Source organism: Anguilla rostrata, chromosome 12 (genome assembly GCF_018555375.3).
Source record: "Anguilla rostrata isolate EN2019 chromosome 12, ASM1855537v3, whole genome shotgun sequence".
NCBI lineage: Eukaryota > Metazoa > Chordata > Actinopteri > Anguilliformes > Anguillidae > Anguilla > Anguilla rostrata.
This window is the reverse complement of record NC_057944.1, coordinates 12,749,126-12,763,488: the sequence shown is the minus strand read 5'-3', so window position 1 is coordinate 12,763,488 and position 14,363 is coordinate 12,749,126. Positions and strand designations below refer to the sequence as shown.

Sequence of the window (14,363 nt, the reverse complement as noted above, 5' to 3'; positions counted from 1 at the left end):
CAGCATGCCAACGTCCATTTTTGAGTGCCTACTGTGTACAAAAGAGTTTTTTTGTTCACCCTTTTTTTTCTCAGACTGCAGTTGCTTTTGCAGCTGTTACTGGGATAACCAAAGGCTATGCACTGTGTTCAAAGCATCTGCCTCGTTTAACGTGGCATTAGTCATCGAAAGTTTTTTTCAATGTTTCCCCCCATTTCCCCTCCCATCCCTAGCCAGCCTCTGCAGTTTAAATCCTTTCATGGAGATGACCATAGCCCCTCCCCTGGTAACCCGGCGCGTGCGGTGGGGTTTGGGCTGCGCTCTGGGGCCCGGGTGCCAGGGTGGTGTCGCTGCCCGTCGGATGGGGGGGCGTAAGCATGCGTAACGGGCCGCTCTCCTGGGAGGAGAGGCTGGCATGTCGGATAATGATCAAAGGCCTTGTTTCCCGCATTTCGTGTCCTGCTCATAGAGACGCACATCTGTCTACCTGTCTCCCGGCCTTTTTAATTGCCTCACTCTGCCAGAGTGGATCTGGGCGAGCGCTCCATCATTACAGCTCCAATTCCTGTCCTGTCTGATCATCCATCTCACCCGGCACTCCCTCGAGTTTCCCCCGTTCTATCACTCCACTCCTCCTCTCTCCCTCTCACTCTTCTCACTCTCCTGCTCCCTGTCTCTCTCTCTCTCTCCTTCTCCCTGTCTCTCTCCCTCCTTCCCTTGCTCAGTCATCTTTCCCTTTCACACTCCTTTCCTCTTCCCAACTCTTTCTTTGTCTCTCCCCTCCCCATTCATTTATATACAGGTATATATGTCCTGTGCTCTCTCTGTTTCTCTTAAATGTATCTGTATACTGTGGAATGCCTCTGTACTTCAACCCACACACCCACACCCCCACACCTCCATGTGTCAATTCACACGTGTCTCAATTCTTAAGGATCTTCAGACAACACACCTGACTAGATTCAGTTTTGAATAATTGATGTTGGACTCTGAGGCAACTTACAAGCTCAAAGCAGGAGCTACATGATAATTCCAGACTTTTCATTTTAGTCAGGATGGTTGGCAGCAGAGAGCTTTAGTTCTGTACAGTGTGTCTTCAGACACAGAAACGCTGTCTGGAGTATAATATAGCCAACAGCTTCTTGGAGATGGGTAAATAGGTAAAAGGTAAACAATGCCTTTTGGGGTTTCTGCTGTCTATGAAAATCCTTCCATATACAATCCTTATATCCACATTTATCCTAGAAAAATTCATTAAAAAGTAATATAATAAAGTTCTCTGAATAGGACCCCTGGCCTTCCCTAAGTCCCCAATCATTCTCAAAATACTGTATGTTGAGAATGTATAAAATTCAAGGTTGTAAAACTACTTGTTTGCAAAGCCCATGAACATTCTTGATTTTCTCTTGGTGTTTGCATTTCACAAACATTCCATTTCTGTGGCTAACTATACATTTCCCATACAACAATACATTATTCTGTGAATTCCGTGCACTCAGTGTTCTGTTCTAAAAAGTGCACATCTCTCGTGCAAACTTTGCAGTGTGAGAATAGAGTTTTCATACAAACAAACGAAATGTCTCATTAACATTTTAGTACGCAATAAAGTGTATGCTGTTAATTCACCTCTAACATGCGATAGTGGACTCATATAAAATCTGTAAGTGTTGGCTTAACACTGAAAACTGTACTGTGTAAAGTCTATTGCAAGGTTAGGTGTTTACAAATAGAGTATTAAAAACTCGTAAACGCATATAATTACCCATGAACATCCCTGAAAAATTTTGAATACTGCGGTAACCCATGGCAGCTCAGTCCTAGCAAGACTTGGGGATTGGTGTGGCGGGCGCTCCTAGCGGCCAGACGGCTAGCTGCGCAGCCGGGCCACTCTGTGCGGTAATGCATCGACCAGGGCAGTCTCCCCGTACTACCCTGGCTGGCTGTATTAATGGAGCTGGCTAATATGCAGCGTGGCCCGTGGAAGCGAAAAGCCAAACTCCGGGGGGGGGTGGGGGGGGTGGGGGCTGCGTTTAACCTGTGTCGGAGACCCAGGCCGTACTCTCCGAGTTAATCAAACCGCGCGGTGAGATTAGAGTTCAGGTCGCCGGGGAGACCGGGCGGAGGAGTGCGCTGATTGTGAATGAGGGGGGCCGGCCGTTCCTCCGCATCCATTATAAACGCGGGGACTTCCACTCTGCGGTGCCGAGCGCTGGATGCTGCTTATGAACTGGATGGGATTCCTTGCACAAAAATGTAGTTATACACATATGGAGCATGATAAGAAATAGTCTAAAAGTAAATGAAAAAATAATAATAATAATAAATCATAGACAAAGGGTGAGGGTTCCACATCCCACATGTAAGTCGGAATGTACACCCTTCTGTGTCAAATGCATAATACTTCTGATGAACTTAAATAACTATATATATACTCATGCACTCGCATTCACATTCACACATTCTCTCTCTCTCTCACACACACACACACACGCACATTCGCACGAGTACACTGAGTGCTGGACAAAAATGTATTTAAATGCATTTAAGCAAATTCATTAACTTTGGGAGTCATTGTGTTCCCTGTGGGAGATCTGCAAGCTGTGATGCCAACTTGAAACAGCCTGCCCTCCAAAAGTTGCTGCTTAGGGGTAAGGTAATGTTTCCCAGTGGAGGGCTGGGCCACTGTTGTGTAATATTATTATTTTTGGGTTATTTGGTTTTTAAAAAAAGTTTGACTTTGAATACAAATTTAGCTAGCCTGCTGCAAGATGTCTAAAGCAATGACAAGCTTTGGCAATTTGGCAAATAAAAGTGAAGGTAAATATGAGCGGATATGCAGAATATCCCTTGACACCCATTAAACAGATAATAAAGCACAGAGTTCTGCTGATGTTATAATAACACAGATAATTTGCCAGATTATTTTCTTTTTTTCTTCGTAAACAGGTGCCGTTATGCTATCATAATTCATTTAAAATGTGCTCTGTGTCTTGAATTCCCTGTAGGTCAGGCAGAGGATAAGTGGGGCTGTTTAGTGATTTAAGAAATCAGGTGGGGGAAATTGCTGTTATGTTTGTCAATCTGCCAGCAATTTACTCCTTTGAACAGGAATTTAAAAAAAGAAAAAAAAAATAGCTTTAAGTCTGTGAACCATAGACGTCTCCAGGTCCTGAGTATCTTCTTTGGTGATGCTCGGCCAGGCGTGTACTGCAGCCATCTTCAGCGCCTGCTTGTTTTGGAGGCTAATTGCCTTAAGTTTTCACTTAAGCACATGAAACACATATTCATTTGGATTCAGATCAGGTGAATGACTTTGCAAGTCAAGAGTTTACCAGCGTTTAGCTTCGAAAAACTCCTTTGTTGCTTTAGCGGTATGTTTGGGGTCATTGTCTGGCTGTAAGACAAAGAACCATCCAATTTTGAGGAATTTGGTTGAACTTGAGCAAATTAGGTGCTTCTGAACACTTCAAAATTCATTCTGCTGCTACTATCAGCAATTACATTATCAATAAAGACAAGTGAGTGTCTGCGGCAACCATACATCCCCAAACCATAACCACCACCATGTTTCACAGTTGAGGGGGTGCGATCTTAGGCTGTTCCTGCTGGCCTCTTGCCATCACTCCGATACAAGTGAATCTTGGTTTCATCTGTCCACAAGACCTTTTTCCAGAACTCTTTTGACTCTTTTAGGTGCTTCTTAGCGAACTCTAACCTGGGTATCCTATTTTTATGGCTAACTAGTGGTTTGCATCTTTCAGTGTAGCGTCTGCAGTTCTTTTTATGAAGTCTTCTGCGGACAGTAGGCACTGACACATCCAGGACTGCCTCCTGAAGAGTGTTTCTGATCTGTCTGACAGCTGTTTGGGGGCTTTTCTTCATTATGGAGAGAATTCTTTGGTAGAGGTCTCCCTTGGCCTACCAGGCCCTTTGTGATTTCTGAGCTCACCAGTGCTCTCTTTCTTCTTAGTGATGTTTCAAACAGTTGATTTTGGTAAGCCTAAAGTTTTGGACTGTTTCTGACAGTTTTGTTATTTCTCAACCTCATAATGGCTTCCTTGACTTTCATTGGCACAGCTCTGGTCCTCGTGTTGACAAATGCCAATAACAAAGGCAATAAAAAAAGCCAGAATCAAAACTAGATAAGGAAAGCTTGCTTGTATTTTCTCCACGATCCATTTATAAAGCTGCTATTTACTAAGAGAATTCATAGTAAATGCTTTACTCAAAGGTGCAGCACCTGTGTCTCACCTCGTCTTTGAACCTGCAACCTCTGAATCGGAACAGAAGTCGTGCTACACCAAGCCTGTGCATTGGTTTTAGCCTCCATTACTGCTGTACATGTAATTAAAGCTTGCGGGTTTTGTCGTGTCACTTCCTGTAATCCAGTAATGTGCTGTCGTATTCTTGGTCGGGGAAATGGTAACAGGATGCCAGTCAGACCTGTTCTGGTTTAATTGTAAACGGTAGCGAGCAATAAAGATTCGGGCAGGCCATTTCAAAAAAAGGTGGATGTCCATTTTAGTGCGGAAGAGGTCACAGCGCGCGGCCATCTCAGCTTGCCGCGAAGCGAGCCGTCCGTGTTTGTTCCCCGCATCGAATTTCCAGACGCGCACGGTCGAGGAGAGCTGTGTGCACACACGGAGAGAGATTCCGGGGTTATCTTATTCTGCATCGAGCGGCGTGGTTACGCGGCAGAGCTGCGGCGAGCGTCTGGGCCTGCATACACAAACACCGAGCTCGTCTGGAACCGCCAGCGACAGCCCAGTGAATTTACGCAGGGACCGACAACAGAGGACGCCGAGCAGTCTCACGCACCGAATCCGCCTTTAATCACTCATTTCATTTCCTGCTGCTCAGTGCTGTTAATGAAATGCTCTGTGGTGATTTTGCTTAAAAAATGTTTTTAATAATAATAATAAAAAAATTAATACTAGGAATATGGCTATGAATCAGGACTTCATTACGAAACTTTCATTTTTTTTTTTAGATAATTTGTTTGTATTTCTGTGCTAAATGAATTTGTCCATCGTGAAGTGAACAAATGTCCAAATGCTGTCCCAGGTGGGTGACAGGTTAAAGGAGGAAAAGAAAAGAAGTTTGATGAAAGCTGTGGAAGAGTAGTAGGAAATGCACAACCCCCTGTTCTCTGCTCCTGAGCTCTTCAGCTGTCGGCCATGTTCTGCATTTCAACACTGCAGGAAGGATGGTTGTGTGGGTGTGTGTGTGTGTGGGTGTGTGTTTGTGTGCAGGTGCAGTTTAACTTGTCCATCTATTGATTCAGTGTGATTACAGGTGTCATCAAAGAGAGAGATGAGTGGAGAGTGGAAAGCCAGGCTGGGTTTAGAGGAGAGGGAGAGAGGTACCATCACAGTCTTCTTAGGCAGGAGGGTTGGTGGTCTGTGTTTGAGAAGTGCTTGACTCAAGCTGTACACCAATTAGGATGGAGAGAGAGAGAGAGAGAGAGAGAGAGGGAGAAAGAGAGATATATTCAATACCACACACTTGCGTATGCAGCTCGGCAATATATGCAAGTGATATGCATGGTATTGATTAAAGAGAGAGAGAGAGACACAGACAAGAGAGAGAACGAGAGACACAGACATGACATTATCCAAGCTGACATACAGTAATACCACACACACACACAAAGTTGTGCCTATATGTTTATTTGTTTGCTGTACTCATGCTTTGGCAATGTGTACCTATATACATCATGCCAATAAAGCTCATTTGAGTTAAAATGTGAGAGAGAGGGGGCGAGAGGCTAGCCGTATTTGAAGAGAAGAAGGAAGGGGGAAATGGTCTTGCGTCCGGTTCCCTCAGTAATCAGTTCTGAGGTTATTAGGCCAGAGGAGAGCCTCTGACCCTTAGACCTGCGTTTTTTTATATCCGTTTTATTGCACCCGGAGCAAAAATAAGCACCGCTCTCTCAGAAAGCACATTTTACTGAAAACCCCTGCTGTCTGAAACAAGGGGTTTGCCACAGGCACTGGCCTCCATCGCTAGAACACATCATCACCCACTAATATACATCCCAGCCCATAGCTCTTCGGGGATTTCTGTGATTTTTAATGCGCAGAGAAAACGTAAAAGAGTTGTCAGATTTGACTTTTTACCCTTTATTCCTTCCATATCAAGTGTAGCAAACTTCAGATGCCTTCACTTTAAAGATAGCAAATGCAGGGGAGTATTTTTAACTGTCGGGAGAATCCATTCAGAGTTTCAAAGGCTTTATTCCTTCACTTGGGAAACAGGCAGTGATTTTGAAAAGCGTCTTCTGGACCAAATTCCTCTGATGGTCTGTTTTAATGTGCAACGAGGTAAAGTTAAATGTATTATTTGAAGATACATGATAAAATGCCTCTTTTTCGCTGTGTGGGCGTTCTTTTTTTGTGGGTATGCATTCAGGATTTGAAAAGACGACTGCATCATAACAACATTTGTGCACCGAAGTGATTTGTTGAAAGGTTAACGGGGTACAGATAATTGTTTTAGATGTTGCTTAAAGCACACTGAGTGTTTGACATTGAATTTCTTTCTTTGTCCCACAAGATGCCTGTCCTATTCACATTTTGCTCAAGCAATTAAAACAACCAACTTGGTTTAATGGTCTTTTTTAAGAACATTTATCATGTTTCTTTTCTTTTTTTCTTAAAAGCATCTTTATAAAACATTATAATAAATACACAAAAGGAGTGTGGAAAAAAACAACGGCTTACTATCATATGAACTAGTATTTAACATTTAAAAAACTGTGTGCGTGTGCACGTGCGTGTGTGTGCATACGCACGCAGGTGCACGCATGCCTGCGTGTGGGTAGTCCAGGTGGAGACATGACGCAGGTCGATAGCGTAGGACATTTGGCCGTTCTCTCAAAGGCAGGCCTGAATGTGCAATTCTGCTCCTATTCTGCAATGTCTGAGACACAGGACTCTGTTTCCCAGAATCAGTGTTGCACGGCGCATGGGTACAGTCAATGGCACATCGTGTGGGTGCACTGGGCGTGGCTAGTGAATGTTGGTATTTCTGTGACCAGAGGCAAGGACTGTACAGCTCAAAGCATGCGGCACAGGTGGAAAATGGGCTGGATTATACTGAATATGTTATCAGTGGGTGTGGTGCAGCTGCATTCCTTAATAGCCAATCAAATTACCTCTTTTCATTCTCATTAAGAGCCGTGTGCATTGCACAGAGAGTACTGCCAATTTCCATGGTCTGAGACTGCGATGGAAGACGAGGATATGGACATACTAATCAGACGGTCACAGGATGTTCTTTTGTGGGCAGGGCAGAACTGTGCTTTTTTCAAAAATGGAATTTGAACGAAGGTGGGAGGAGAGGGCACAAATCACAGACTTGGCGGACACAAAAATCGCAATGAACACCAGTAAAATTTAGTTGCGCTGCTCAGTCTTGACTGACATACCCCCAGCAGCAGCTCTGCTCCCACTTCAGCGCACGGCCCGCCACAAAATGGCCAAACGGCTCGGGTGTGTCGAAATCCGTGACGAAAATATCGCTGTGCAGTTGCGTCGCCTCGCAACACGCTGTGCGCCGGCTGGAAAATAGAGCCCTCAGTTTTTTTCCTTGTGTTGAATCAACATGTGATTGCGGCAAGAGCAAGATTGCAGAAACATGCCTTAGCCACCATATATTTACTCCAAACATCAAAAACCGTTAGTTGTAAGTTCACTGTAAATATACGGTTGCTACGCCATGTTGATTGGTAACTGGTGTGAGAAAAAGAAAAAGAAAAATCTCTGCCTGAAGTTTGGAGGTTGGTGAATTAAAGATATATTTCCAACTGCATGACTTAAAAAAAAAAATAACAATAATACTAAATACTATAAATAAATCGTGACCTCATATTTTGAAGTTTGAACTTTGATAAATTGTTGTCTCAACAGAACGTTATTTTTTCAGAGCTGGTCCCATATTGATTAAGAGCACTTTGCTTTGATTTCTCTGCCCCTTGTCTCATCAGTTGGATGTGGAAAAATGTATTTGTAAAAAATAATAATTTAATTAACCATTTAGGATATAATATAATTATGTAACTTCACAGTCTATCGCAGGATTAGAGCACAAGGATCTTACTTTCAACAATTTGATGTTTTATGATTTTAGTGGCATGATTTGGGGAAAATTCCCTTACATTTCCATGATTTCGAAATCGGACCAATAATCATTTGGTTTGTGATTCTTTGTTGTTATATATTTGGTTGACCTTTTATCACTCCACCACATTAGGAATGCATTGCTTAAGTGTAAATCTTACCATAATTACTCTTTACCTGAGCATGCTACAGTGACTCTGGTCATCTGTTGTCTGTTGATGTGATTTTTGTTCTGCTGCATTATGCCATACGGAAATGTATACAGTACCTTACCAGGGTAGAATGCGTCTGTAGCTTTAATTTCTACCAGATTCAGCTTGATGCAACTTGTGGTTGTTGTCACAGATGTGTTGCAAGTAATAATTTGGTTGTAGAGAGCAGTAATCAGGAAAAAAATAAATAATAAAAACTGGCTGGCTGTTCCTGTGGTACACGGTCATGTGCAAGCAGAACTTCACGGAATATTTCCAACAGTCTATTTTTACTCATTCCTTGGCTCAGCTGCTTTTCTGCAATCCACATTGACAATCTGTGGACTTCATATCAAATTTTAATAACTGCGGAGGTCAAATTTATTATTATTATTTTTAACCCCGCAGAAACATTGTTGTGGTCTTCAGCAGGCCTTCTGATATTGTGTTTGTGGCATTCTGTAGCAACAGTGGGCCTTTTGTATTTATTCACACAACAGCAACATCTTTGTCCAAGCTGGCAAGGGAGGGAGAGAGAGAGAGAGGGAGAGAGACAGACAGAGAGGGATGGAGAATTAAAGAGAGTCAGGCAGTATGTGAAAGTTGGTCTTGGCAGCTGATGTAGCATTTTTAAACCAGGGGCGCGCAGTTACAGGGAGTAGGAAGGGGGAGGGGCCACCTCCATGGAAACATCATATGATTGATAGTCATTTGTTTTGCCCTTTTAATATAACATAAACTATTCGGCAATTCATCAAAACTGCTAAAGCAGTTCCCAGCTGTCTCTGCAAAGCACACACAAAATAATTCATTTACCCTGAACCCATGAACTGCTAGGCTAATATTAAATATTCATGCGGGTTCAGCTACCGCTCTAAATGATATGCCCATTGGCATACTGTTAAAATGTGCTCTACATTGAGGAGAGAAATGTCACCCAATGAATAAGTGAATGCAGGGCGGTTGTATATTTTGCTGCCGTTGTAAATATGGCTGTCAGTAGATATAGACAGTTCTAATAGATCTCAGTTTTAATCAATACCATGTCCAAATCACTTGCATATATTGCCGAGCTGCATAAACAAGCGCGTGGTATTGAATCTCTCTCTCTCGCTCTCTCTCGCTGTCTCTCTCTCTCTCTCTCTTCTGCTTTCATGTGCAGGATCTAGACAAATTTGCTGAAAAGGCAGTGTTGTAAGTCCCATTAAACCATGGCTAAGACAGGCTGCGGTGTACCTGTGAATGGGTGTCAAACCGGGGCAATGCAGGCCAATTGAGATTAATTTGGGTAACTTAAATGTATTGCCAAACCAAAGTCAAAATATTGAACATGTATGTCTGAAGGGATAGCAACTAATTTTACATTGCTCTGCTTGTTTTTCATTGTCAAGAGTACGACTTTATAGCAAACTTCAGGCTGAAATTAATTTCCGCAGCTTTTGTTAGCAGTCTGTCATGAGGAGTATCACTTAATGAAGCTAAATGGATTCCAAGGGCCTGCTACATCTCACTGTACTTTAAACAGACAGGCTGCTGCACCTTAACTCTTTGCAAACTGAGTGTCACAGCAAGTGAAAGGCAGTGAGGGGCAATGCGTGAGCAGTAGTGGGGAGCTGTGTGTGAACTCTAGTGAGAAGCTGTGTGGTAACAGTAGTAGGGAGCAGTGTGTGAACAGTAATGGGGAGCAGTGTGTGAACAGTAATGGGGAGCAGTGTGTGAACAGTTGTGGGGGAGCAGTGTGCCAACAGTAGTAGGGAGCAGTGTGAACAGTAATGGGGAGCAGTGTGTGAACAGTAATGGGGAGCAGTGTGTGAACAGTAGTAGGGAGCAGTGTGAACAGTAATGGGGAGCAGTGTGTGAACAGTTGTGGGGGAGCAGTGTGCCAACAGTAGTAGGGAGCAGTGTGAACAGTAATGGGGAGCAGTGTGTGAACAGTAATGGGGAGCAGTGTGTGAACAGTTGTGGGGGAGCAGTGTGCCAACAGTAGTAGGGAGCAGTGTGAACAGTAATGGGGAGCAGTGTGTGAACAGTAGTGAGAAGCTGTGTGGTAACAGTAGTCGTGGAGAGCTGTGTGCTAACAGTAGTGAGGAGCTTTGTGTGAACAGGAGTAGGGAGCTGTGTGAACAGTAGTGAGGAGCTTTGTGTGAACAGGAGTAGGGAGCTGTGTGCTAACAGTAGTGAGGAGCTTTGTGTGAACAGGAGTAGGGAGCTGTGTGAACAGTAGTGGGGAGCTTTGTGTGAACAGGAGTAGGGAGCTGTGTGAACAGTAGTGGGGAGCAGTGTGTGAACACTGAGGAAGAACAGTGGGTGAACGGCAGTTGGTAGCAGTATCTGATTAGTGTGTGTTCACACAGAAAATTGCCTGTTCCACAGCACACCTGGGAGATGCTTCAATTTTTTTTTGTTTGTTTGTTTTGTTTTGGTTTTTTGTAAAGAAAATGGAAAATATGCTTTGGATCATGAAATATGTTCGCAGGCAGAATAGTAGAAATCGCCTTATTTCTATTACTGTTTATTTTATCAGATGATTGATACCACATCAAAATTTTGTTCGTAGCATGAAGTTGCTTAGAGCATATAACTTGGCATAAATCAGAAAGGATCTACGTGTAACAATTTGAGCCATCAAAAACCGGTCACTGTTGCTACCATTGTGTTGGAGTTTCAGTTTGTCTCTGTCTCACATTCCACTGCTTTGAAAAAGGGGTTTGGTGGTGCAGTTTGTATGCCATTGCAAAGAATTCAGAGCAACACACTTTTTTTGTGTTCACAGCCATACACTCACACCAGTCGTCATGCACTTCCACTGAATTCAATAGAGCACACGCTCTTGCTTGCACATGCTCTTGTGCGTACATATTTTGTTGCTTTATTTAACCAGGCATGCCAACTGTGAACTCGATTCCTGTTTTCAGCGACACACACACACACACACACACACGCGTGCGCGCGCATGGTTCTCCAGAAGTCCTTTCTGTGACCTACATGCTCTCTGTGGAGCTGTGAAGGCATAAGAAGGGCACTAGGCTTTTTTGGGTGCAGGACCAAGAGAAACTCTACACTCTGGTGTACTCTGCAGCCCCTCTCTCTGTGGGTCCCACCCCAGACTCGCACACCCTCCCTGCGGATCCCACCCTACGCTCATACCCTCTCTGCGGACCGCGCGCGTTGACCTGCCGAATGGAGCCGTGCTGACTTTCCAATCGCTGGTCTTGCACCTTGCAAAGCCCGCTGCTCTTCTGCTTCCTCCCAGTGAGCTCGCACGAGCAGGCCGAGGGGTTAAACCTGGATTTCCCTGAGCTCGTTTGGAGTTCCACTCTGCCGTGCGTTGTGCCCGAATGCTGTAGGGGAAGTCATTGCTGTCTGTTTGCCTGGCAGGGGCCCCGGACCAGGGGAAATTTTTTATGTGTTTAAGCTACTGTGTACTTAGCAGAAACAACTGAGGCTAAAAGCCATTGCTGGAGGACGTGACACGTGTGAAGTATCGGTTACAACCCCTTCATCCGTTTGAGATGTGGATGTGTCCGCACGTGGCGCGATTATATTGAAGGAGGTATATATTTGAGTGCTGCCCTCTCCGGTCCTCTTTAAATCTGATAATCCCCTGGGATGGACAACGACAGAAAATAAAATGAGAATTTGAAATCTTTCCCTCAGCTCAGAAAATTAAATCATGATCTTTGAATACAAATACAAACCTTTGTATGTGTCTTACTGAACCCGAGTAATTATTTTTCTTTTTTTTTTATGTTTGCATGGCATTTCATTTCACAGCGATGTCATTTCACAAGACACACAATGGAGGATGTCAAATCTTCAATAATATCATAATGGAAGGCCTGAACTTGGCAGGGTAATACATTTAATTGATTTTGACCCCTAATTAAAATTAAGATTTCTGAACTTAATGAGGTTGCAGTTTTTGCGATGTTGTGGTTTGGAAAAGGCCTGCCATTTGAGAGCAGTTAAGCATTTGGATCCAAATAACAATGGATGTCTGCAATTAGCAATGCTTCCTTCAGCCGTTGTGTGTTCCTCGGCCTCTCTGTACGTATTTTTTTTAATTGAGTGTAATGTAATGAATGGGAGAAATGGATTACGATTTGGCTCAAAAGAAACGCAGCCAACCGTACCTAAGAGTGAAAGAATTCAGAGACCTAAAACCAAATGAGACGACAGTCTTCTCTTACAGCTGTCTGGCGCATTTATCCAACACACGTGAATCAGGAACGTTTCATCAAAGCGGTGCCATGTATCCCCTACTTATCCACTATGTTTTTTATACAGTTTCCACCGTTTTCACATCCATTAATGTGCAGAATATTTTCTTTTTAAGTTGCAAAACTGTCAATCACATTTCACGCTGGCATGGCACATTTTATGACAAATTGCAGACTAATGGGACCTGTTCGTTAATGTATGTCAATCATCTGAACAAAATTCCTGTGTTGATGCATATTCATGACTTATAAAAATGTAATGATGTGGTAATTAAGGAGTTATACAGAATAGTCTTGCAGAATAAGCCTCTGAACTAATGGATGGGTCCATTCAATGTTCTAATTCTACACGCCTAATGTAATTACTAATGTAACTCAAAAATCTTGGTCATTCAAGGGACTGTCATTTATTTTCCTAAATCTCCATCATGCTGCCATTCGCACTGCTGTCCCTGTGACCGCATGCAATTTTCACATCTTTCCCCTGAGCCCTGCTGGTGTTGCAGTTGGGCTTCATTAAACATTAGGTTGAAGCCGGGTACTGTGCAGATATTACAAAATGGCGGACTCAGCCGGAGCAGGCACATGTTGCTGTTGTATACTTTTCTAGAGTGAATGCAGAATCATTCACACAAACAGTTATATTAGGGTTTTTTACAATATATATTTTTATTTTTTTTGGGGTGTTGGGTGTTGGGGGAGGGGCGGGGGGTTGGTTAATTTGATTTCCCATCCTTCACTGTTAAATTGCTTGAACTTCTGAAAAGAACCCAAACTAATGTGCGACCGATAAGCTTTGACGATCAGGAATGTAGGAAAGAAATATTTCCCTGCAGTAGAGCCCTTACACAGAAACAGGCCATGGTATAATTGAAGTTTCATTATCATTGTCTTCTGGTGGGGGGGCATGCGTTATGTACAATAATGCAAAATCTAATAATGCAGAGCTGGCTGGGCTTTGGAATAGCTTAGAGCATTGTGCGATTTATTTATTTATTTTTTTTCATTTTCTTTTCTTGAGAATGTAGGAACAGAACATTGGGATATTTCATGGGAAATTGCATGCACTGTGAGTTAATGCTGTCGATTTCTCCCACAGTCCAGGCCTCCATGAAGGCATCTTGTCTTCCACTTTCCAAATTGTATGACAGTGCCATCCGTCCCCCCATCCTCCATGATAGATAGCACTGCAATCGTTTATAATTACGTACATATCTGTTGGACAATAGATGCCGTGCACTGTATGCAAAACGCGGGTAGCCATAAACTGGTACATTTTTTTTCTGCTGTTGCGGGGTTTTTATTTATTTATTTATTTAATTTATTTATATTGTTTTAGACAAGGTATAATTGAAATGATTTATCTTAGTTTAAAGCAAAGTGCATTTTGGGCACCAGTGCCAGGTAGATGCCAGTAAGATGGAGTGCTTAGGGGAACGCTGAGTTTAATCAGTAAGAAAACAACTTTTTCAAAGGCCATTCAAGCAGCAATCAACTGAGATCAGCCCGAACGAGAGCGAACTCCTTGAGGGAGACAATTCCTCTGAACTGCTTCTGTGAATTTGATCACCAGAAATATATAGCATTCCGTGAAAGCCGATTGTTTATACCACTGTTGAGGCTAGGAACTATTGAGGCTAAAATAATGTTGTGCTTTGTCCTTAGCTTAGTCAATGTGGGTGAATGAACATGTTTTAAATAGACTCAGCATTACACGATTGCTGGCTGCTGAAATTATTATTTTATTTTTTTGATGTGCAAAAAAACAGTGATCTTCACTGATAAATGTCCTTTCGTCGGTGATTCCTCAATAGCTTGAGTGCGTATCATTGAGTCAGCCTGAGTTTAGCCCC

The 14,363-nt window shown here is 43.0% G+C and overlaps 1 protein-coding gene across 3 annotated transcripts in view; it reads left to right on the top strand.

Moving 5' to 3' along the window:
- The window catches only part of cadm1b (cell adhesion molecule 1b), a 275,266-nt gene that overhangs the window by 155,467 nt on the left and 105,436 nt on the right, over positions 1–14,363 (top strand). The window lies entirely within an intron of this gene.